At 42.3% G+C, this 23670-nt stretch overlaps 1 non-coding gene across 1 annotated transcript; it reads right to left on the bottom strand.

The window, feature by feature from the left end:
• Positions 1-21787: 21787 nt before the first annotated feature.
• Positions 21788-21895, bottom strand: LOC141624522 (small nucleolar RNA R71). The gene has a single exon (XR_012534329.1). It is a non-coding gene; the product is annotated as a small nucleolar RNA R71 (small nucleolar RNA).
• Between the last annotated feature and the right edge of the window lie 1775 nt (positions 21896-23670).

Here is a 23670-nt window from a genome sequence, read left to right as displayed (position 1 = left end):
TTGCTTTGACCTAATTTTAATCACGTATTTAACTAACTATTATTCATATTGTCGCCTAATTCCTGTTCGTTAATTTATTTATTTATTCTTTCTCAAATTATCCGTTTTAAAAGTATTTTCGACATAAATCGTTTAATCTATTGTAATTATTGTATTTTTCATCATTGTAATTTTCTTTGTTGTCTTTATTATATTTCTTGTATTGTTTGTAAACCTTCACATGCAATCAATTTAAATCTAAATTCCTACCTTGACATTAATTGTATGTTAAATTACGTGTTAACCGACTTAGCATTAATTCTCACATGTTAGGATTAAAACGTTGGATGTTGCATTGCATGCATATAATCGACAATATATCGAGTATAGATAATTTCCCTAATCATTAGTAGAGGCCGCTATCGAGGTGGGCGGGATTAGGTGTTCGATCAAAAGAGCTTCCTAATACGTACCCTCACCCCTTACTCCAGATCTCTGTGAACATCCGTGTTTATTGGCATCCACGAGAGTCATTCTAGACATAGAATGCTAAGGGTAACGAGTTATTGGTGTTCATGTCACTACTTTGTGTCTTGACATGGCACGAGGTATTCGAAAGGTTTCCAATTTTCCACAATAAATTGGTGGCGACTCCACAAATGCAAACGCTTGTTCTCCTCCCAAGCGCCCCCGTTGGCCCATTGTCCACAGTTTGATACGCGGAACGATTTGTGACAGTTCATAAGTTTATCGTCAAGTGATCGCTCAAACATTTATGTCTACCTCTTAATTGTCATCTACGTGCCGATACGGTCGTTTTGGCAGTAATTAGAGTACATTTGGAGTCCGGGCCTAAAACCGTTTTCATTTTCTGATAACCGTTAAATCCCGAGTCAGAATGTTCTGGAATGTTCCGGATATTTCCATTCCATATCTTTTAATCTTTTAATCTTTGGAAAACAATTTCCCGTAATATTCACACAAAATATTAAGGAAAACAAAATTATTCCGTTATTCCATAAACTAAACACGGAAATCTTTCTTCCGCAGAGGGAAACCACTTGGGAAAGGACGCAGCAAGTGCTGCGCCTCTTCCAAGAGACGCAGTGCATGCTGCGCCTCTTCCCAAGTCCTTTTCTGCGTATTTTTCGTATCTTTTCATATCTTTTCAAGATTCACTTCCAAAGTTTCTCCGAAAACCCTACTTCCTCCACGTGATTAGTATAAATAGAGACCTTCGGTCTCACATATTTCTCACACGAGTGTCCGCCCTTCGCTTCTCCCTTTGCATTCTAGACCACGTTCTTACTTTTTGGCGTCTACGTGCTTGAACTTTTGACCACGTTAGCTCGGATCTTTCTGAGTACCAGCCTCGTTTTGCATGACCGACCAATTTGACCAACTCCACCATAATCAACTTAATCAATCTTAGTCTTTTTTCCTCATACGAGGGCACTTTCGTCTACATTCGAGTCGAGCATCACTAATCGTTAACTTAGTTCATCTCGTTTCGTCAAACATGTAAGTCTGAGGGTGTAAATCTCTCTTTTATTTATTGTTCTTTATTATTGTGATCATATTGTAAGATTTATGTCGAAAATACAATTAAAACTGATTTCTAAAACCCTTTCTTAAAACCCTTTTTACGGATTAACAGGAGACAGACGTCGAGAAGCGACCCAGCAACTGTTGCGCCTCTTTGAAAGGACGCAGCACTTGCTGCGCCTCTTCCTGAGGTTGCCGCCGTTCTTGCTTCTCTTCTCCTTCCTTCGTCTTCTGTTGGTTTCGTCCTTTTGTTTTCTTTCGTCTTTGTTTGTTCTTATTTCATCCACATGATAGTTCAACATATTATTCATCATCATTAGCATATAATTCATCTTTTAAATCCCGATTTAAATCCCAAATATTTAATATTTGCGGGTTTTCGTCATTAAAGTCAATCCGGGTTGTAGAAATTCGATTCATTCATATTGAGTTTCTGGAATTCGATCTTTGATATATTTCCATCTGTTTATTATCATATTCATCATTAGTCCATTATTAATTCATCATATTTAACCTAATTAATTTGTTCAATTCATTAATTAATCTTATAATCTTGTAAATATTCGTATTAATCGGTTTCATCCATGTTTATTGCTTTTATGACCATTAATCACATGTAAATAACCTATTAATCACTTTCATCCGAGTCAATTGTTCATAATCAATCACTAAATCACCCAATTAACATTAACAATTTGCAATTCTGGCTTCACAACCAAAACTGAGCCAAGGAACAGACGCAGCAACTGCTGCGCCTCTTCCAGAGGGCGTAGTTCTGCTGCGCCTGTTTCTGGTTGATTTCTGTCTCTGAACTCCCGTCTTGCCTTGACCTAGTTCATTAGTTACGTATTAACTAACTACTATTCGTATTATCACCCTAATTCCTGTTCGTTAATTTCTTTATTCTTTCTTTTCTAAATTATCCGTTTTAGAAGTATTTTCGACATAAATCAATTAACCCTATGTAATTATTGTAATTTTCTTTATTGTAATTTTCTTTTATCATAATGTTTGTATGTTTTTCACATGTAATTGAACTTAAATCCCTACTTTGACTCAATTGCATGATAAATTTCGTGTTAACCGACTTAATCTAATTCTCACATGCTAGGATTAATTTATTGGATGTTGCATTGCATGCATATAAATTGACAATATATCGAGTATAAACAATTTCCCTAATCATTAGTAGAGGCCGATATCGAGGCGGGCGGGATTAGGTGTTCGATCAAAAGAGCTTCCTAATACGTAACCTCACCCCTTACTCCAGATCTCTGTGAACACCCATGTTCATTGGCATCCACGAGAGTCATTCTAGACATAGAATGCTAAGGGTAACGAGTTATTGGTGTTCATATCACTACTTTGTGTCTTGACATGGCACGAGGTATTCGAACGGTTTCCAATTTTCCACAATAAATTGGCGGCGACTCCACAAATGCAAACGCTTGTTCTTCCCAAGCGCCCCCGTGGGCCCGCGTCCACAGTTTGGCGACGCCGCTGGGGATAATACACTTACGTGTAGCCAAAAGGGTGAAACTTGAACAAGGTTAGGGAATAGTTTGTACAAGACAATTGTCGGTTTTTCATAACTCGGTCTTCCTAGATCGTTTATTCGGTCTTCCTAGGCCCAACCCAACCCATTCGACCAACCGTCCCGTCTAAACGGTCCTAATTCTTATTTGGGCCTAAGGATGGATAGCGATTGACGTCATCCATACCATGGTACTTACTCTTGTTTGTATCAAGGACTTTCACTACTTGAGGAAATGGACTAGGAATCGGCCTTACTCTTGTTTGGTACGAGCCTCTCCACAGACTTCGGGTTTGATTGTTCGGTATGGCAACCCACCCTTTAAACCAAAACCCTTCTAAAAGCACTCAGCATCCCTTATAATGCTTGTATATTGTTTGTACCATATGTGATCACCATTTTCTAAACGAAACCATGACGATTTTTGTAAAATCAAAATCCTTCTTCAAAATGTAAATTTTTGAAACTTGGGCCTAATATTAGCGCAAAACAAGCCGAAACTCTGTCCAATTGTCAAGTCAAAATTCGGGTCTCAAAACCCATTTCAAAACCTCACTTCGAGTCCACTCCTACAACTATACTAAAGTTGACTAGGACCAACATTTTTCAAACTTTGTCATTTCCTCAAAACTCACTGACACAAGTGGCACACTCCCAATTCACAAGTCAAAACATTTCTTTTCAAGTAAGTGTGCTAGAGTGGTCGATCGTGTTTTGATTCGTCGTCGATCTCTTATTCAGTTTCCAAGATGCCTGAAACAAGCGACGCGAACTTCAACCAACTCCAGAATGGTAATGATCAAATCCTAGCCGCACTAGCTCGTCTTCAAGTCACTCAAGACCAAGTGTATGATCGCCTCGACACTATTGAGGGCCGAATATATGCCGTAGAAACGAGGATGCCTCCTCGAGAAAGTGAAATAGCCGATGACTTCGTGTACAATTTCAGTGACAAAAACCCTCCCATAGGTATGACTGCAGCTGAGAAACGACTCCAATACTTGGAGGAACAAGTGATTTATCTCAAAGGGGATGACATTTATTGGGAGAACAATCGCAAATATGAGGCTGTGAGTTCCAAGTTGCCAACCAATTTCAACATGACGGATATCCCGAAATTCAAGGGGCACGAAAACCCTTTGAACCATATCCGTGCCTTTAAGGATTACATGTCTATCAAAGGCATTAAACCCGAGATGTTCTTAAGGATCTTTCTTTCATCTCTTGACACCATCCCAAAACAATGGTTCTATTCGCTAGAACACAAGAAAATCGCTACTTGGGACGATGCCGCAATCGAGTTTGCTAAACAATATGCGGATAATGCTGAAATCTAAGTCAACATGTGCACTTTAGAGGTTCTTACCCAAAATGACAAAGAAGGTTTCACCGATTTCCTAAGTCGGTGGAGGAAGACTAGTACTCAACTTGTTGAATGCCCGGATGAAACCACCCTCGTGGAGAAATTCGTGGACAACCTAAAGCCCATCTATGCAAATCATTTGAGGTATCAAAATATCAAAACTTTCAAAGACTTGACCGTACTAGGGACAAGGATCGAAGATGACATTCGTAAAGGGCTCTTGTCCAAAATGATAGGTCGTGGATATCAAGGCTCAACAAGTCGTTCTTACGGCTCTACTAGCAAAACTGATGAATTTAACCTCCTCGAACCATCTACGAAGAGTACCCCTCCAAGGAAATTCACAAATCTAGGGGACACATATTCCAACGCTCTGAAAAGGTTGATGAAACTGGGCAAACTTCAACCCATAGGCCCTACACCCGAACCAGAAAAGAAATCCAAATTCTGGGATGAGAATTCGTACTGCGAATACCATAGAGGTAAGGGACATGATACAGAGAAATGCTACAAACTGAAAAATGTAATTCAAGATATGATTGAAGACGGTCGCCTACCAATACCACCTGGAGGTAAGCCTAACAATACTCAGAATCCTCTTGGAATTCTGATGATCACAAGTGAAGAATCTACCATAGATTGTTCACACCTCATTTCTCCAACCATCACTGATTTCATTATATGGGCAAAGAGTGTGGATAGGCAAGTCGTGGAACTAGAGAGTGCAGTGGCAACCTTACGTGGCCCCAACGCCATACCTAAAGAACGTGCACCACTAGTCTTCTCTCAAAACACTACAATGCAAGAAGTAATAGCATGGTTGATGAACTAGTCGACCAAATTATCCATTTAGAAGCTGAAATCATGAGAATGAGAGAGCTTGCCACTGTCAATGGAGTATGGGCCGATGATGATGAAGACGAGTATCTTACTGAACACTACTTAGTCAAAGTCAGTGAGGAGATAGTCCAAAATTGTGAAGATCAAGATGTAGATCACCTCACTCATTCAGGGCGCCCATACCAAAACACCTCTTAAAATGGTCCCATAGCAAACGGTCCAACCAATGTAGTCGTACCAAATGACAACGAAGAAAGCTCTACCGACCATTTGCTAAAGCAATTGCAGAAGACAAAAGCTGATCTTTCAGTCTGACAACTAGTGTCAAGCTCATTTCCACATCAACAAGCTTTACTGCAAGCTTTGGCCAAACTAAATGTGGCACATAACTCCACACCCGACGACGTGGTCAACTTGGTCTTCCAAGAATCACCAAAGCTAAGTAATCCTATTACTTTCTCGGATGAGAATTTGCCACCCTTCGGTGCTAGTCATAACTTGGCTCTTTATATCACTGTCATTTGCTTAAAGAAGAATGTGCCAATGACTTTGGTAGATGATGGCTCCGCGGTCAATGTCATACCCTTCAAAACGGCATACAAGTTGGGCATGAAAGAATCAGATTGGACCCCTACCAACCAAGGTATTCGCGCATATGATGGTACACGACGAAAGGTGGTAGGACTTGTTAACCTAACCATAGCCACAGGGCCAATTAAGCGAAAGGTCAACTTTCAAATAGTGGACATTAAGGCATCCTTTAACATACTTCTGGGAAGACCCTGGATTCACGCTTCCAAAGCGGTAACATCCACACTCCACCAGAAAATAAAAATCCCACTAAATGGTAAGGTGGTGACGATCACTTCGTCACCCATCAAGGCAATAATCGAAAAAAAGTCAAGTAATCAAGTCCTTACAGATCCAGTACATGAACTTGGGGGCTTCCATATCATAAATGTCATAGAGAGTGAGTTGGCACCGTTATACTTCAATCCCTACTCTAACTTAGTGGTCAACCACATACTCAAAACCAAGGGATACTTCCCGGGAATGCCTTTGAATCCTATCCGAAGGAACACCATTGCACCCTACAAAGAGGGCAATTCGCAAATAATACCCCTTGGACTAGGATACAAACCCACCAAAGAGGAAGTCCTCGAGATGCTCACCCAATTTCAAAACCGTAAGAATGTGGGAATCCAAATGCGACCTTATCTCCCTACCTTAAATGGATATTTCGTCAGGGAAGGAAGTCAAGAACTCTTTCACGGATTTCCCGAGCCTTGGCACTATCTCGAAAGGAAGCTAGCCGGAATTGAGATCTTTCACAATTGCTACTTCATTCCTCCAGAAACGGTTCCTACCGTCAAGACTCGTCAAGCACCTTGCCTAGACGAACAAGCCGTGAGTCTACTCTTTGGAGAAGATCGATTTGTTAGAGCCGCCCAGGATGAGATCATTACCATGATACTTCAAGACGATCACTTCAACCCTACCGCGTTAATCATAGAAACCAACACCAATCAGCAGAAAGGATGGAGAAAATCGATCAAGTGGACAAACAATCAAGGAAGACTCTTCAAGCTCACTACTGGGGAAGGAGAGATGTTCAAAGGAGAACCAGAAAACGATGAATTCGAATCAGAATCAGAGTCGGAGTCAGAGTTGGAGTCTAGAGAAGTTCCTAGAGAGTCTCCACATGTCGTCATTCCCACTCCCCTCGTTTCTCCTAGCTTAGTGTCTAATAGCAACAGTAGTTCGGGAAATGTCCCAACCACTGTCCCTTTACCGCCATTGACCACAGATCATATGGCTTCTTTGTTTCAACTTTTCTTAAATCTTAATATGAATAAATCAGGTTCTGCTTACTCTTCGTGTTATCTTGAATGCAATTCTGTTTACGATGATGATGAGAATGACCCAGACCCTGACTCAATAGAAAGACCTCCCTACATAGCCAAAGAAATACTACAAGAGGGGGAAGGGGGACCAGTGATAGAAAATACTGAACCCATCAACGTAGGAACTGAACTAGAACTCCAGGAACTTAGGATAGGGACAATCTTGAGCCCCACCGAAAGGGCCAATTTCATAGACCTCCTACACGAGTTCAAAGACGTTTTTGCTTGGTCCTACAAAGATATGCCAGGGATCGACAGGGACATTGCAGAGCATAGAATCCCAATCAAGCCAGGTTTCAAACCCGTGAAACAGAAGTTTCGATGAATGAGGATAGAATGGGCTCTCAAGATCAAAGAAGAAGTTGATAAACAATTCAAAGCAGGGTTTATCAAAGTTTCCGAGTACTCAGACTGGGTAGCTAACATAGTACCCGTACCCAAAAAGGATGGGAGAATCTGTGTTTGTGTTGATTTTAGATACTTAAACAAAGCAAGTCCTAAAATGACTTTCCTCTACCACATATCGACATATTAGTAGACAATACGGCAGATCACGCGTTGCTATCCTTCATGGACGGATACGCGGGATATAACCAGATCAAGATGGCCTTAGAAGACATGCATAAGACCGCCTTCGTCACTCAATGGGGAACCTATTGCTACACGGTCATGCCGTTTGGGTGAATCAACGCCAGAGCTACGTACCAACGCACCACAACTACACTCTTACATGACATGATGCATAAAGAAGTTGAGGTATACGTAGACGACATGATTGTCAAGTCCAAGGAAAGAGAGGGACACATTGCGAACCTTCAAAAATTCTTCTCAAGGCTACGGAAGTACAACATGAGGCTCAATCCTCATAAATGCGCATTCGGAGTAACATCTGGCAAACTCCTGGGATACGTAGTCAGCCAACGAGGTATAGAAATAGATCCTTCCAAGATCAAAGCTTTAATTGAAATGCCGCAACCTCAAACAGAGAAAGAAGTTAGGGGATTCCTAGGCAAGGTACAATACATAAGCCGATTCATATCGAAGCTCACCATGATCTGCGAACCCATATTCAAGAAGTTAAAGAAAACAGATCACACCGTGTGGGATGATGACTGTCGAAGGCTTTCGACCGAATCAAGGAAATACTAGCCAAAACACCAGTGCTCATGCCACCTCAACGAGATCAACCTCTTGGTTTATATCTCACGGTAACTGAAACGGCCATGAGCGCCATGCTAGCTCAAACTGTAGGAAAAGAAGAAAGAGCCATCTACTACCTAAGTAAGAAGTTCTTGGAGTACGAGTGCAAGTACACGCCACTTGAGAAGACATGCCTCGCTCTTGTGTGGGCAACGAAGATTCTACGCCATTACATGCGTAGCTACTCCGTCAAAATATTCTCCAAAATGGATCCTGTCAAATAACTCTTCGAGAAACCCGTTTTCAACGGACGTTTAGCGAGATGGACTTTGATGCTCTCAGAGTTCGATCTCAAGTATGTGCCTTTGAAAGACATAAAAGGGCGCGCCGTTGCCGAATTCTTCGCAGAAAATCCCATCAATGATACACAAACGATAGACACCTGGTCATTTCCGGATGAGGATATACTCTAAACAGATGTAGACTCCTGGGACCTCTATTTTGATGGGGCATCGAACTTAAGAGGATTTGGAATAGGAGTGTTGCTCATTTCTCCTGAAGGCGAGCATACACCAATCTCTGTCAAACTCGACTTCGAGGTGACAAATAATGCTGCAGAATACGAACCCTGTCTCATTGGATTGCAAGCAGCAGTAAGTTTAGGTATCAAGAATCTTCGAGTACATGGGGATTCCTCTTTGATCATCAATCAAATTACGGGATCTTGGAAAATCCGAAGCGAAAGCCTGGCACCCTATCAAGCCAGAATCGACCAAGTAGCCCAATTCTTCGATCAAGTAACCTACTTACATCTACCTCGAGAAGAAAATCAATTTGCAGATGCTCTTGCAAAAATCGCATCTTTAATTAATATGCTGGATAGCATGGTAGAAATGCCTTTATGCATCGAAAGACGGTCAGAACCATCTTATGTGCACCAAATCACCGATGAAGAGGAAATTACAGAGGAGCCTTGGTTCTAAGCAATCCTAAACTTCAAACTCCATGGCACCTATCCACCAGAAATGGACAAAAGGGGACAACGCGCCATCCGTTTGCTAGCTTCCCAATACGTCCTCATGCAAAGAGAGTTATACAAAAGAACGCCTCTTGGTGTAATCCTACGTTGTCTTGATCATTCACAGGCACGGAAAGTGATGGAAGAAGTCCATGATGGAGAATGTGGTCCTCACATGAGTGGACCCATGATGGCAAAGAAAATCACACGTTTAGGATATTATTGGACCATGATGGAATCTGATTGCATCAAATATGTGAGACATTGCCATAATTGTCAAATCTTCAGGAATGTGCAACATGTCCCTCCTTCATTGCTTTACACCATGACATCTCCCTGGCCATTTTCTGCTTGGGGAATTGACATCATCGGTAAAATCACTCCAGCCGGAGGTCACTGTTTCATCCTAGTAGCAATCGATTATTTCACCAAATGGGTAGAAGCGGCTTCCTACACCAGTCTTACGGACAAGAACGTGGCAAAGTTCATACAAACCAATATCATTTGTCGATATGGTTGTCCACATGAGATCATCAGTGACAATGGATCACATTTCCAAGCTGAGACTGAACAATTGCTAGCCAAGTACAAAATTAAGCATCACCACTCCTCGCCATATAGACCACAAACCAATGGCACGGTGGAAGCAGCAAACAAAAATGTTGTCACGATTCTCAAGAAAATGATTGACAACTATAGAGATTGGCCAAGCAAGATACCCTTTGCTTTATGGGGATACCGTACATCCGTTAGGATGTCCACTGGGGCTACTCCTTTCTATTTGACCTACAGCATGGAAGTCGTACAACAAGTCGAGCTAGAAATACCATCCTTGCGTATTTTACTCGAAAGTCAAATCCCAGAAGCCGAGTGGAAGAGGGATAGATATGAAGAACTCATCCTCCTGGATGAACAAAGGTTACGTGCATTAAGTAATGTGCAAATATACCAGGTGCGTATCAAACGAGCCTTCAACAAAAGGGTTAAGCCAAGGAACATCAAGGAAGGAGACTTGGTCCTCAAATCCATTAGGGCTCTTTTACCTGTCGATCCACGAGGAAAATTCAAACCCAATTAGGCCGGGCCTTTCCTAGTCAAGTCCATAATTTTAGGGGGTGCGGTTAGGATCACAGACCTAGACGGGAATGAATTAGCCAACCCAACAAACCTTGACCAACTAAAACGTTACTACGCCTAGAATAGGAGCAAAAAACGCGCCTCGCGTGACCTCACGTGTCGCTCTTGTGGCACGAAATAAACGGCCCCTGGCCAAGCTGAATCAAGCTAACGTCATCCTGCTCTTGCACTTTGACAATGTGTCATTCTCATATCATCAAATAAACTAAATCGCGTTTTAGGAGTAAGTAAAGCTCATGCTTATTTTCTAAAGTTCATTACAAGCTCTTGCTTAGAACAATTATTCTTTTACATTTACTCGAACTATGCGCAAGGGTTTGATTTCATTTTTTAAATGAATACGTAGGCAATCCTTCACGGGATACAACTCATTTCATCATTTTAAATGTAAATAGAAGGACATTTGCGAATGCACTTGAAATTCGACAAGAATAATGAAAAGAAAATCACAACGGTTTCATAACCATTTAACCTTTTTATTTCATTAATAATAATAGTACGTTACATAATAAAATCATAATAAAAATAAATAGGCCAGGATTCTAAAAACCCCACCTTCTTATTGCAATAATAATAATAAATAATAATAATAAAGACTTAGGCTATTCTTCCATTTTCCCTTTGTCGTTGTCATTTTTATCATACTTCTTGTCCCAACCTCGATCCGGGCGCTCTTGCGTCACTTCAGACCTAATCACCAATGGTCTCTCTCGTGGTCTCGCTTTGCCATTCTTGTCAACCACCATCTCGACGGCAAGAGAAGTCTTCGGTTTCTTCGAAGGATAAACAACTCGAAACCCGGCTTCTTCATCTCCTTCGGTCAGATGCTTCTCCTTCTCCTTTTCCACCTCGCGAACCTTGTAGTTGACAGGTTCACGCTTCTTCAATCTCTCGCGCTCCTCCGGAGTAGTAGCTTTCCTCCACCGCAGATAGGAGTCCGACACCCATAGAACACTGTTAGAAGAATTCAAGAACCATATGTTCCTCTGAGCCCATTTGATGGCCCACTCACTTCGACTCTCAGTAGTAAGCGCCACGACAGTCTGTGGGACAGTGTCTAGCTTCGGAATCATCTATTTCAATCCAACCTGCCTCATCAGCCTCTCCAGGAAGATGCATATCATAAACTCCAGACCGGGAATGCGAACAGAACGGGTAGGATCCAAGTAAGATACTCCAGTGACGGATTTAAGATGCCACCATGGTATGATCCATCTGATTAAGGGGCCATCTTCTCTCTTCAGTTTATTCTCCCAGTAATTGCAAACTCGAGTGAAGTCCACCATGTAAAGCCTGGTCCTCATTGCAATTGAGCGAGCATGATAAGAAGGAACATTAACTGGGGACTCGATCAATCGAAGACGTTCCATAAGCCAGACCTACCAAAAGCAGGTATTAACAAAACAAAAAAAACAAAAAAAAAGAAGGAAAAAAAACGAAAAAAAAAAAAAAGAAAAAAACGAAAAAAACGAAAAGAAAAGAAACAAAAAAAAAGAAGAGAAAAAGAGTTCTTTTTACCTGCAAAATAATGGGACTTCCCAAATAAGGTAGGTCACGATTGGCTTTCCTGTTATCCAAGCCCAATAGGATCTCTCCTAGACACAGACAAGCTGGGCTCCTGCGCAGCTCCATTTGCTCAATCAAGCTCAAGAGACGAGGGTCGCCTCTCATATCCTTATCAACATGCCCTTGAAGGACATACACATGTAATAGGCAAAACCCGAATGCCCTTCGCCTCGCAACATAAGAGACAGTGGATCAGCCCTATTGATAAAGCGATCGATGAAATCCAACATTCGCACTCCATTAGAAGTCACAAGACGGTCAACATCAACTCTGGCCAATCCAAGCAAGTCTCTAAACTTATTCTTATACCCTTGAGAAGTGGAGGGAATAACAGGCAAATGTTCCGGATCCCATCCACCAATCGCAGCAATCTCCTCGGGAAATGGTCAAATGTCGCCTCCAGGAAAGGCAAATACATGATAATTCGGGTCCCAATAGTCAAGACAAGCATCTAGGAACGGTTTGACTACCTTGATCAATTTCAAGCTCAAAAGTGCTCTAAAATTATAAGCACCCATGTCGTGTTTCTCCACGTTGGAGAACTCATTTGTCCATTCTTTTAGACGAATCTCAAGAGTATTCATGATGTATGCTTATTTTGAGAAATTTGTGTAATAAGACGAAGAAAGACGGAAGAATTATGTGAATAAAACCTCCCTCGACGTCTCTATTTATACTAAAAGTTGTTTCCTCAAATCCGTCAGAACGGATGCACTGGGGAATAGGCGCAGCAGGTGCTGCGCCTCTTCGAAGGGACGCAACTCTTGCTGCGCCTCTTCCTCAGCACCGTTTATGTGATTTTCCGCATTGGAACTTTCCTAAATTCCTCAACGAATAATTTCCTATTCATACGGGTTATTATTTTGGTAAAGGCGTCAGGTTCCCATATTTCGTGTTTCCTAATTTCGCGGATGCGCATCTCGAGACGATATCAACATTTTAGCACACTTGTACATTTCTTTTAATTTTCCTTTTTTGGGGAATCATTTCACCAATTTAATCTAGTTTATTCTTTTTTCAAATATATACATTTTTTTGTATTTAATTCAATTATATCATTTTTCCCAACTTATACATTTCTTTTTACTTTTTCTTTTGGTGAATCATTTCATTCCCCACTTCAAACTTCTATGTTTTTATTTTTTTTTATTTTTTAGAGGGTAACCCTCCCTACCGTCCGGTCATTTCCAACCAAATTTTTACAATTCCCGACCAAATTTTTGCATTTTCATTTCTGGCCATTTTTTTTGCTTTTCTCAAGTCATTGTTTGGCGCTAATTTAGGCCATATGTACAAATATATGTTCTATGTGATTTCTGTGTGAATTTCGGCAGCATGACGGCATAAACCGCCATCAACCAAACCTGTCCAAAGCTAACCTGCAGCTACAAACAAAGCAACCCAGCAGCAAAGGCACTCAGGCCATCATATATACAATAAAAAAGGGATATGTACACTAAACTGGGGGCTCGAGCCCCAAAACAAGATCCAAATGTCCAAAAGTAGGTCCTAAAATGTATAAATATACAGAAATACAACCAAAAAAACAAGAAGCAACAAGGAAGCTACTGCTGGTCGCCGTCTAGCTCAGCAACTCTCGCCTCGAGAGCAGCAACCTCGGCGTCGTGGACCTCGAGCTCCCTCAGCAAGCGAGCCGTCTCCTCCCGGGACTGGGCAAGCTCTCGCTCCAGCTCACGCTCCCTTTGCAAACAACAAAACTGGCTCATGTCAATCACTCCAAACATAAAGGAAGATTAGAAAATTCAAAAAATGAAGTAAACGGAAGGTTCATACCTGACGTCCTCGGCCACCAGCAAGTGCCTCGACGGCAGTAGCCCGTAGCCGGTTGGCTACCCTCCACAAAGCCACGAACCGGGATGGCGCAACCTACATTTCAAAAGAAATATTCTTAGCAATTGGACAAACTTGGGCAAATGCGCTCTTACGCAAAATTACACAAGTTAGAAGACTCACCCTCTGAATGAGATGCTGCCACTCGTCCAGGCCAGCATCTCTCACCTTTACGTCAATGTCACGCAGCTCGGAGATCGTCGTCATCCCCGTCGTGTCGGTGTCCTCAAGGGTCTCTGGGTACTCTGGGGGCTCGATGCCCGCTGCCTCGACCTCCTGCAAGGTCAAATGACTTTCGTTAACCGATGATCTTTCATCACAAGCTCAAACAATCCAAAATGAAAGAGGATAAAGCACTTACCACAACCGGCCAGTACGCCAACCTCTCGTAGAGGAACGCCGAGTAGTCCTCACCAGGAAGAAGGAGGGCGTCGCCCACCGACGCCAGCCAGGTCAGCCTCCCTCTCAGCCTCAGAAGGCTCCCTAAACATCGTCCGAGGAGGATCGATGGGAACCGTCAAGACGTCCCGAGAGCACTGACGAGCCAAGCGCTCACCCAAGTACCACACAGGACCCATCGACGTCCTCAGCAGCAGCCGACTCGAGCTCCTAGGTCGAAGGACCTCGGCCACGAAAGGAGGAGCGCCGGCGTACTCCTCCCAAGGCCTGGGCACCCACTAGAAGAAGCAAACGAAGGGTCATTCTTATGATCAATTCTAAAAGTAAAGGAAGAGAAACAGACGAATGCAAGGTGAAATACTCACACCGTCCAGCTGAAGAGCGTTCACCTACCGCCGACAAACGTCGTGGAAGGAACGCCGGCTCCTCGTGCGGTACATCACCCAATCCCTCACAATGAGATAGGCCTTCTCCACCGGCTCTGTCCTCTTTGGCGCGAGGCCCGAAAAGTAGGAGTACACTCACGCCTGTAAATCAGATAATCAACAACGATCTCTCGTGATTTGAAAAGGAAATAATCTTTCACGAGAAGAAGCGAAGGTTCATACCTCCAACAGCAATCCAGGGCCGACAACAGCAGGAGAAGTCCCCTTCTCCATCAACTCCGGACGAAACATGGCCCTCATAAAGCGGATGAGGACCGCAAAACCAGAAGTGACCCAGTCCCAACGGCCTAGGTCACTCAGGTAAGAAAGAAAAGGAAGAAGCTTCGTCGACAGCCTCTGTCCCTTGTCTCCGGGGTAAATCGAAGACAAAAACCACCAGAGCCACAAGCAGACTCTCTGCTCCGCAGTGCAGGGAGGAGGAGCCGTCTCCCTCCCCTCGATAACCACCGACGCCGGGGTCTTCCCCACGAAGTAGTCCCGCACGTAAGAACTAGGCACCAAGCCAGGCACCGCAACCGCCTTTGGCGCCAAGTTCCAACCGATCAGCCTCCTAGCCTCCGCCGAGTCAACCCTCATGGCTGTCTCCGACCACTCCACCGCCTCGACCCCGCACGATAGACCAGAAATAATGCCGTAATCCTCCAACGTGACCCCCACCTCACCGAAAGGCATGTGAAACGTGAAGGTCGTGTCCCAAAACCGATCCAAGAAAACTCGGACGAGACTGAGGTTAGCCCGAAGCTTCCTCCTCGCAATATCCCTCCAAGCCAGCACCAAAGCACCGAACACTCCCCGCTCAATCATGGCTCGCTCCTCAGCCGACAGCCTCTCATAGCACCCCATCGTCGTCGTATAACCCGAGAACGACCTGATGTTCCCGGCCTCCTATGGTGATTTGAAACAAAAGCTATCTTTAGCTCAAATGAAGAAGAATAGGAATGACAAACAGAAATGAAACAAGATGAATGAAGAGTTATGAATCCTATTTACCAAGCTCTTCACCGTCATGTAGGACAGGTGACCCTCCGCAGACCAAAGCAGGTGCCTACTGTCCCAGGTCTCAGCCCACGCAGGTGCTCCCCTCAGATGGCGACCACCCCATCCAACGTTGGCTCGTCTCGGGGCCTTCTCCTCCTCATCAGCAGCCTCCTCCTCCCGGACCTCGTCCTCAGCAGCCATCACCGCAGCGGTGAAAGCCTCCTCCAACGCCCCCTCAAGCACCTGAGAAGGGTCGACAGCAGTGTCCACATCCATAAGATCTCTTCCAGATATAGAAGCCTCATCACCTGCAAAATTAAAGTAAATTTAGGCCGCGTCAAGTGACGACAAGCCTTGATTAAGGGATTTTCGAGTTTTCGGAGCCCTGAAATCGCTCTTTTTTCGCCATCTTTGGCAATTTTCCCACAAAACCGTCCACTCCTGTGGTAATTTGGGTCAAGTCAAGCCTAAGTTGAAGCCTAGTCATTGGTTCGAGTCGGAATTTCGACAGCATTTCGTTATAACGGCGATTATGCCCTAGAAAGTGTCCTGAAAAAGTCGTCACAAATTAAAATTCCGAGATGGTAGGAAGTTTACCCATCACACAAGGATTCCAAATATCGAGTTTTGTCGCAAATGGGCAATCCTAAGGCTATTTTCGAAGCGATTTACGGTTTAGCTGTGAAACCGTTTCAATTTCAGTCAAATGCTCAAAACTTAACGAAAATTCGAAAAAAATACATGGTTATGATCCTTATACAACCAATTGGCCATTTACAAAGTTAATTTCATAAGGCACAGTCGTTTGGGGGAAAAGCCCCAAATTTTCGACTAACTAGGGTCGAAAACTCTAATTTTGTCGATCCCATTTGATCAAATACGGAAGATAAATGCAAGATTGATACACATACCTCGATTAGTCACGGTAAATGCAAGCTGTTGGATCAAATTTTGACAGAAATGGTTGGAATTTGAGAGAGAAATTGAGGAATTATGTTTCGAACTAATGAAATGAACCCTTGTTTCATCGGGTTTTTATGCAGAATTGCCACATCCAGGAATAGACGCAGCAGGTGCTGCGCCTCTTCCAAGGGACGCAACTCTTGCTGCGCCTCTTCCTCAGCTTTATTTTATACGAATTTTCAAAAATTCGTTATGAGTTCGTTTTTTTGTGGGCCCATCTTTGGTGCGCCTCTTCCCTGATGCTACATCGCATATTTGGTCCGTTTGACGTATATTCTTCGCCCGGATCCACCTCTTCCAAGCCAACAACAAATTATCGCCTTATTTTTATCCAAGACCTAGCTTGTCACAACGAGCGTTCCTTCTTTGACAGGTGTTTTGACACACCTTTATTTTGTTCCCCCAGCGAGAGTACATGGATAGACTTTCCCTCTCGAGACATGGATATCAGTTCCCGATTATGTTCCCTCAGCGAGAGTACACAGATAGACTTTCCCTCTCGAGACATGGAGATCAGTTCCCGATTATGTTCCCCCAGCGAGAGTTCACGACCGACAGTCATTCCCTCTCGAGACATGGAGATCAACATCGACCCCCACATCCTTCCGAAGTTTGTTTGAAGCTGAACACAAGCAGATTTCTTCCAGCAGTTCTAGACTATGTCCTGCTGTCTTCTCCCAATATCGCGTTTTGTTTCCTCTAGAGTTTCAAGGAATTTCAGGTATGGTCTCTTCTTATGGCTGGCGAGCCTCCTCACGTAGTCTAATGGACTTTAAACGACCCTCCCCGATAGTCGACAGACTCTAAAATGTTCCCGACGACAGGTCCTTGGCTCAGACCCCTTGAGCCGCCTCGCGTCGCCATAGTCGTCAGGTTGTAATCTTCGATTGACCTGATGGCTATACTTTGACTTTCGCCTTGTCCAAGCCTCAGTCAAAGTGGGGGCTCTGTATATACCTTATTTCTGCACCTCCCGCAAACCACCCGGTGATGATTGGGCTGCATGTTTGATACGCGGAACGATTTGTGACAGTTCGTAAGTTTAACGTCAAGTGATCGCTCAAACATTTATGTCTACCTCTTAATTGTCATCTACGTGCCGATACGGTCGTTTTGGCAGTAATTAGAGTACATTTGGAGTCCGGGCCTAAAACCGTCTTCATTTTCTGATAACCGTTAAATCCCGAGTCAGAACATTCTGGAATGTTCCGGATATTTCCATTCTATATCTTTTAATCTTTTAATCTTTTAATCTTTGTCAAACAATTTCCCGTAATATTCACACAAAATATTAAGGAAAACAAAATTATTCCGTTATTCCATAAACTAAACACGGAAATCTTTCTTCCGCGGGGGGAAACCACTTGGGAAAGGACACAGCAAGTGCTGCGCCTCTTCCAAGAGACGCAGTGCCTGCTGCGCCTCTTCCCAAGTCCTTTTCTGCGTATTTTTCGTATCTTTTCATATCTTTTCGAGATTCACTTCCAAAGTTTCTCCGAAAACCCTACTTCCTCCACGTGATTAGTATAAATAGAGACCTTCGGTCTCACATATTTCTCACGCGAGTGTCCGCCCTTCTCTTCTCCCTTTGTATTCCAGACCACGTTCTTACTTTTTGGCGTCTACGTGCTTGAACTTTCGACCACGTAAGCTCGGATCTTTCTGAGTACCAGCCTCGTTTTACATGACCGACCAATTTGACCAACCCCACCATAATCAACTTAATCAATCTTAGTCTTTTTTCCTCTTACGAGGGCACTTTCGTCTACATTCGAGTCGAGCATCACTAATCGTTAACTTAGTTCATCTCGTTTCGTCAAACATGTAAGTCTGAGGGTGTAAATCTCTCTTTTATTTATTGTTCTCTATTATTGTGATCATATTGTAAGATTTATGTCGAAAATACAATTAAAACCGATTTCTAAAACCCTTTGTTAAAACCCTTTTTACGGATTAACAGGAGACAGACGTCGAGAAGGGACGCAGCAACTGCTGCGCCTCTTTGAAAGGACGCAGCACTTGTTGCGCCTCTTCCTGAGGTTGCCGCCGTTCTTGCTTCTCTTCTCCTTCCTTCGTCTTCTGTTGGTTTCGTCCTTTTGTTTTCTTTCGTCTTTGTTTGTTCTTATTTCATCCACATGATAGTTCAACATATTATTCATCATCATTAGCATATAATTCATCTTTTAAATCCCGATTTAAATCCCAAATAATTAATATTTGCGGGTTTTCGTCACTAAAGTCAATCCGGGTTGTAGAAATTCGATTCATTCATATTGGGTTTCTGGAATTCGATCTTTGATATATTTCCATCTGTTTATTATCATATTCATCATTAGTCCATCATTAATTCATCATATTTAACCTAATTAGTTTGTTCAATTCATTAATTAATCTTATAATCTTGTAAATATTCGTATTAATCGGTTTCATCCATGTTTATTGCTTTTATGACCATTAATCACATGTAAATAACCTATTAATCACTTTCATCCGAGTCAATTATTCATAATCAATCACTAAATCACCCAATTAACATTAACGATTTGCAATTCCGGCTTCACAGCCAAAACTGAGCCAGGGAACAGACGCAGCAACTGCTGCGCCTCTTCCAGAGGGCGCAGTTCTGCTGCGCTTGTTCCTGGTTGATTTCTGTCTCTGGAGTCCCGTCTTATCTTGACCTAGTTCATTAGTTACGTATTAACTAACTACTATTCGTATTATCACCGTAATTCATGTTCGTTAATTTCTTTATTCTTTCTTTTCTAAATTATCCGTTTTAGAAGTATTTTCGACATAAATCAATTAACCCTATGTAATTATTGTAATTTTGTTTATTGTAATTTTCTTCTATCATAATGTTTGTATGTTTTTCACATGTAATTGCACTTAAATCCCTACTTTGACTCAATTGCATGATAAATTTCGTGTTAACCGACTTAGTCTAATTCTCACATGCTAGGATTAATATATTGGATGTTGCATTGCATGCATATAAATTGACAATATATCGAGTATAGACATTTTTTCTAATCATTAGTAGAGGCCGATATCGAGGCGGGCGGGATTAGGAGTTCGATCAAAAGAGCTTCCTAATACGTACCCTCACCCCTTACTCCAGATCTCTGTGAACACCCCTGTTCATTGGCATCCACGAGAGTCATTCTAGACATAGAATGCTAAGGGTAACGAGTTCTTGGTGTTCATGTCACTACTTTGTGTCTTGACATGGCACGAGGTATTCGAACGATTTCCAATTTTCCACAATAAATTGGTGGCGACTCCACAAATGCAAACGCTTGTTCTTCCCAAGCGCCCCCTTGGGCCCGCGTCCACAGACCCCAATCGGAGTTGGCGCCCCCGATCGGGGTTACCTTGACCATTGTGTTTACGTTTCAACTCCTAACTCCCTATAAATAGAGAGCTAGGTCCGACCTAATATCCATCTTATTTTCATCATACATTCTCATATTTCTTAATTGTATTCTTAAGCACACAAAAATTCTCTCATAATTTTCATATTAAATTTAATTTTGTTAATCATTTGGTTATTGTTAAACATTTGGTTATTATATATTCAAGCTTTTGGTTCTCATTTGTTCTTCATTGCAAGTTCCTAGTTTGAGTTCTAATTCCTTATCTCGGTAATTCTAATTCTAGTTTATTTAGTTTACATTTCTATTTTAGTTATCACATAGTTTTAACATTAGTATTTCAATTATATCACATAGTTTATTATTACATTTCATGTTTCACCCTTTAGTCTATATCATTTATATAGTCATGTTTAACATTTCATACATCATAGTTTGTAGTTTACATTTCAATATGGGTAGCTAAATTTCCTTAGTCTAGGGGTTAGGGAAGCCATGCAATAACCAATATATGTAAAATGATAAATTAGGTTGATATAATATTGTCTAATTGTTTCTATCACATGTTTGTATCGTCACGATTAATCTTTGTTTAGAGGCCTTAATCATCGATTAAGTTTATTAATTCGTTCTATAAGTCGAGAGGCATGGAATCGGATTAGACTAAGCATGTGCAATAGGACGACCTTTCCATAAACAAGAGTTTCTCTAGGACCCGGTTTATGGTTGACACTAATATCGATATGTGGGTGTCTTTAAGCCTAAACAATTGACAATGTTATTATTTCTGAGTTTTAACATGAATATATATTTACAGTTGCATGTGTGACCGACTCCCCTAGACTCCTTTAATCATATAGTTTACATCGTTTCATTTACTAGTTAACAAAACAACCAACAAACCAAATCAATCGTAATCGACCTTGATAGAAGTCTACACATAGCATTTCATAGCGCAATTCCCGTCTCCTTGTGTTCGACCCCTACTACTATATTAAATTGTGTCTAGGGAATTTAAATTTGTTAGGTGTGCGACATAGCCTAACAAATTTTGGCGCCGTTGTCGGGGAGTACGGTTTTATTGCGTTTAGATTTGTTGATTTCTATCTTGTTTTCTTTTGTCTTGAGGAACACTTGTCATTTTCTAGAGATTGTTGTCTTATGCCCATGTCTTCTCGTAGTGGAGATTTGATTTCACCGGATTCCGAGCCCGATAAAACCTTTCGGAGAAGACGACGTTTTTGGAAAGAAGTTAAAGAAGCCGCTTCTCCCGTTCAAGTTGAAAGTGCAAGAAAATCTTACTTAGACGATCTTAAAGCTCTTGAAGAGGGGGAGGTTTCTAGTTCATCATCTCCACCACCAGCACCATCTCCAACCAAAAAGATGGTGAAACTTTCCGATCATTCCAAGCCCACCGCGGCTATGCTTTCGGCCGGTATTACAACTACTCGAATTACCGCCCGGAACTCGAGATCAAACCAGCTTTCATTAGCCTTGTGGAGAGGAAGCAATTTGGGGTAAGTCCTTTGCAGGATCCCAATTTGCATGTGAAAAACTTTTGCGATTATTGCTCCATGATTCGGCAAAAGGACATCACTCAAGCCCAAATAAGGGAAATACTTTCCCCTTTCTCTTTGAAGGACAAGGCAAAGCTATGGATCAATAGTCTTGATCGCACCGCCATAGGGATCACAAATTGGGATATATTGGCTCTTGCTTTCTATCAAAAGTTTTTTCCACTGGAGAAAACTCAAACCTTGAGGAGCCAAATCACCGGATTCTGTCAACAAGCCCTTGAGAGCTTATATGAAGCTCGAGAGAGGTACAAGGAGTTGCAAAGGCAATGCCCACATCATGGGTTGAAGGCTTGGTTCCTAGCTATAAAATTCTACAATGGGTGTTGTGTCGAGTCCCGAAGGATTCTTGATTCCGCCAACAATGGGCGGTTTGATCAAATTGACACCGATATTGCTCATGCCACAATTGAATCCATGGCGATCCATGACGTGCAATATGTCAATTCCCGAAGTGTGCCACTCAAAGGAAAGGAGGAATCTTTCGATAATCCCGTCTTGTTGGCTCAAATTGCCTTACTCCAACAACAATTGGCGGAATGAGATGTTAGGGATTCTCTTCAACAACAATTGGCCAAATCATTGTTTGTGAAGGTTGCGGGGGTGCGGGTCATTATGCTGCTCTACGCCAAGTTACTATGGAGGAGGTATGTGCTTATCAAACTTTTAGGCAAAGTTCTTATCCACCGGGTACATTTTCAAATGTTTATAACCCGAACACAAAATTTCACCCGAACTTGTCTTACAAAACCAACAATGTGCTAAACCCTCAACCCCAACAAAATTTTGTGCCCCAACCACAAAATAACTTCATCCCTCAACAACAAAGGTTCGTTAATCCACCGGGTTTTCAAAACCAATAACGAAGACCACCGCAACAAAATTACCAACAAAATCAAGGTCCACCACCTCAAAATGCCCAACAAAATAACCAAGGAGGGGGTAAACTTGAGTCTTTGATGGTACAAATGCAAAGGGAATTGTCGGCTCAAATTCAATAGAACGATCAAGCTCATAGTGCCGCTATCAAGATGCTAGAGCAACAAATGGCTCAACTAGCCGCATCTAGCTCTTCAAGAAAGACCAGCCAACTACCGCCCCAAGGTGCACAACCACATGAGACCGTTAATGCTGTTTCTTTGAGAAGTGGTATAAGCTATGATGGGCCATACATGACTTTGGATGATGAAGTGGTTATTAAATAGTCCACGCTTGGGGGAGATGCTCAAAAGAAGGCTAGTGTCCTCCTATTAAGGATTGTGTGCCATTTCCTCATCGCTTATTGATGCTTAAGAGAAAAAGCAAGCTTGGTACCAAAGAAAGTAATGAGGTGGTTGTTGAAAAGGAGCTCTCTCCTAATGTTAAGGAGGGTGATGCCGTTTCTAAGAAGGTGGATGCTCCTATTGAGGTTGGGAAGGATAAAGATGTGAAGGATGCTCCTCCAAGGGAAATTGTTGAAACTCAAGTACCATTTCCCCACCGTCTAGCAAATCACAAAGAAGAGCGTAAGTTCGGTATGTTCTTGGAAGTTGTTAAGAATTTATAAGTTACCGTTCCATTTATAGAATTACTCACCCAAGTCCCTTCCTACTCAATGTTTATGAAGGAAATCCTCTCAAAGAAGCGATCCTTCAATGAGTTTGAGACCATTGCTTTCACCGAAGAGTGTAGTGCACTCTTACAAAACAAGTCTCCCCCGAAACTTAAGGACCCCGGTAGTTATTCTATTCCTTGCACTATAAGCACATATACCATTGATAAGGCCCTTTGCGACCTAAGTGCTAGTGTAAGTGTCATGCCCTATTCAATTTGTAAAAAACTTAACATGGGTGCTTTAAAATGCGAAAATATCACTTTGCAAATGGCGGACCGTTCTTTAAAGCGACCTTTAAGTGTCTTAGAAGATGTGCCCGTCAAGGTTGGCAAGTTTTTCATACCCGTTGACTTCCTCGTACTTGATATGGCCAAGGACTCACAAGCCCCAATTATATTGGGTAGGCAATTTTTGCACAACGCGGGTGCGCTAACCGATGTGAAAAATGGGAAGTTTACGTTGGAGGTG

This window comes from Silene latifolia, chromosome X, assembly GCF_048544455.1.
Source record: "Silene latifolia isolate original U9 population chromosome X, ASM4854445v1, whole genome shotgun sequence".
NCBI classification, from domain to species: Eukaryota; Viridiplantae; Streptophyta; class Magnoliopsida; order Caryophyllales; family Caryophyllaceae; genus Silene; species Silene latifolia.
The sequence above is the reverse complement of the archived record's forward strand: the minus strand, read 5'-3'. Positions and strand labels throughout refer to the sequence as shown.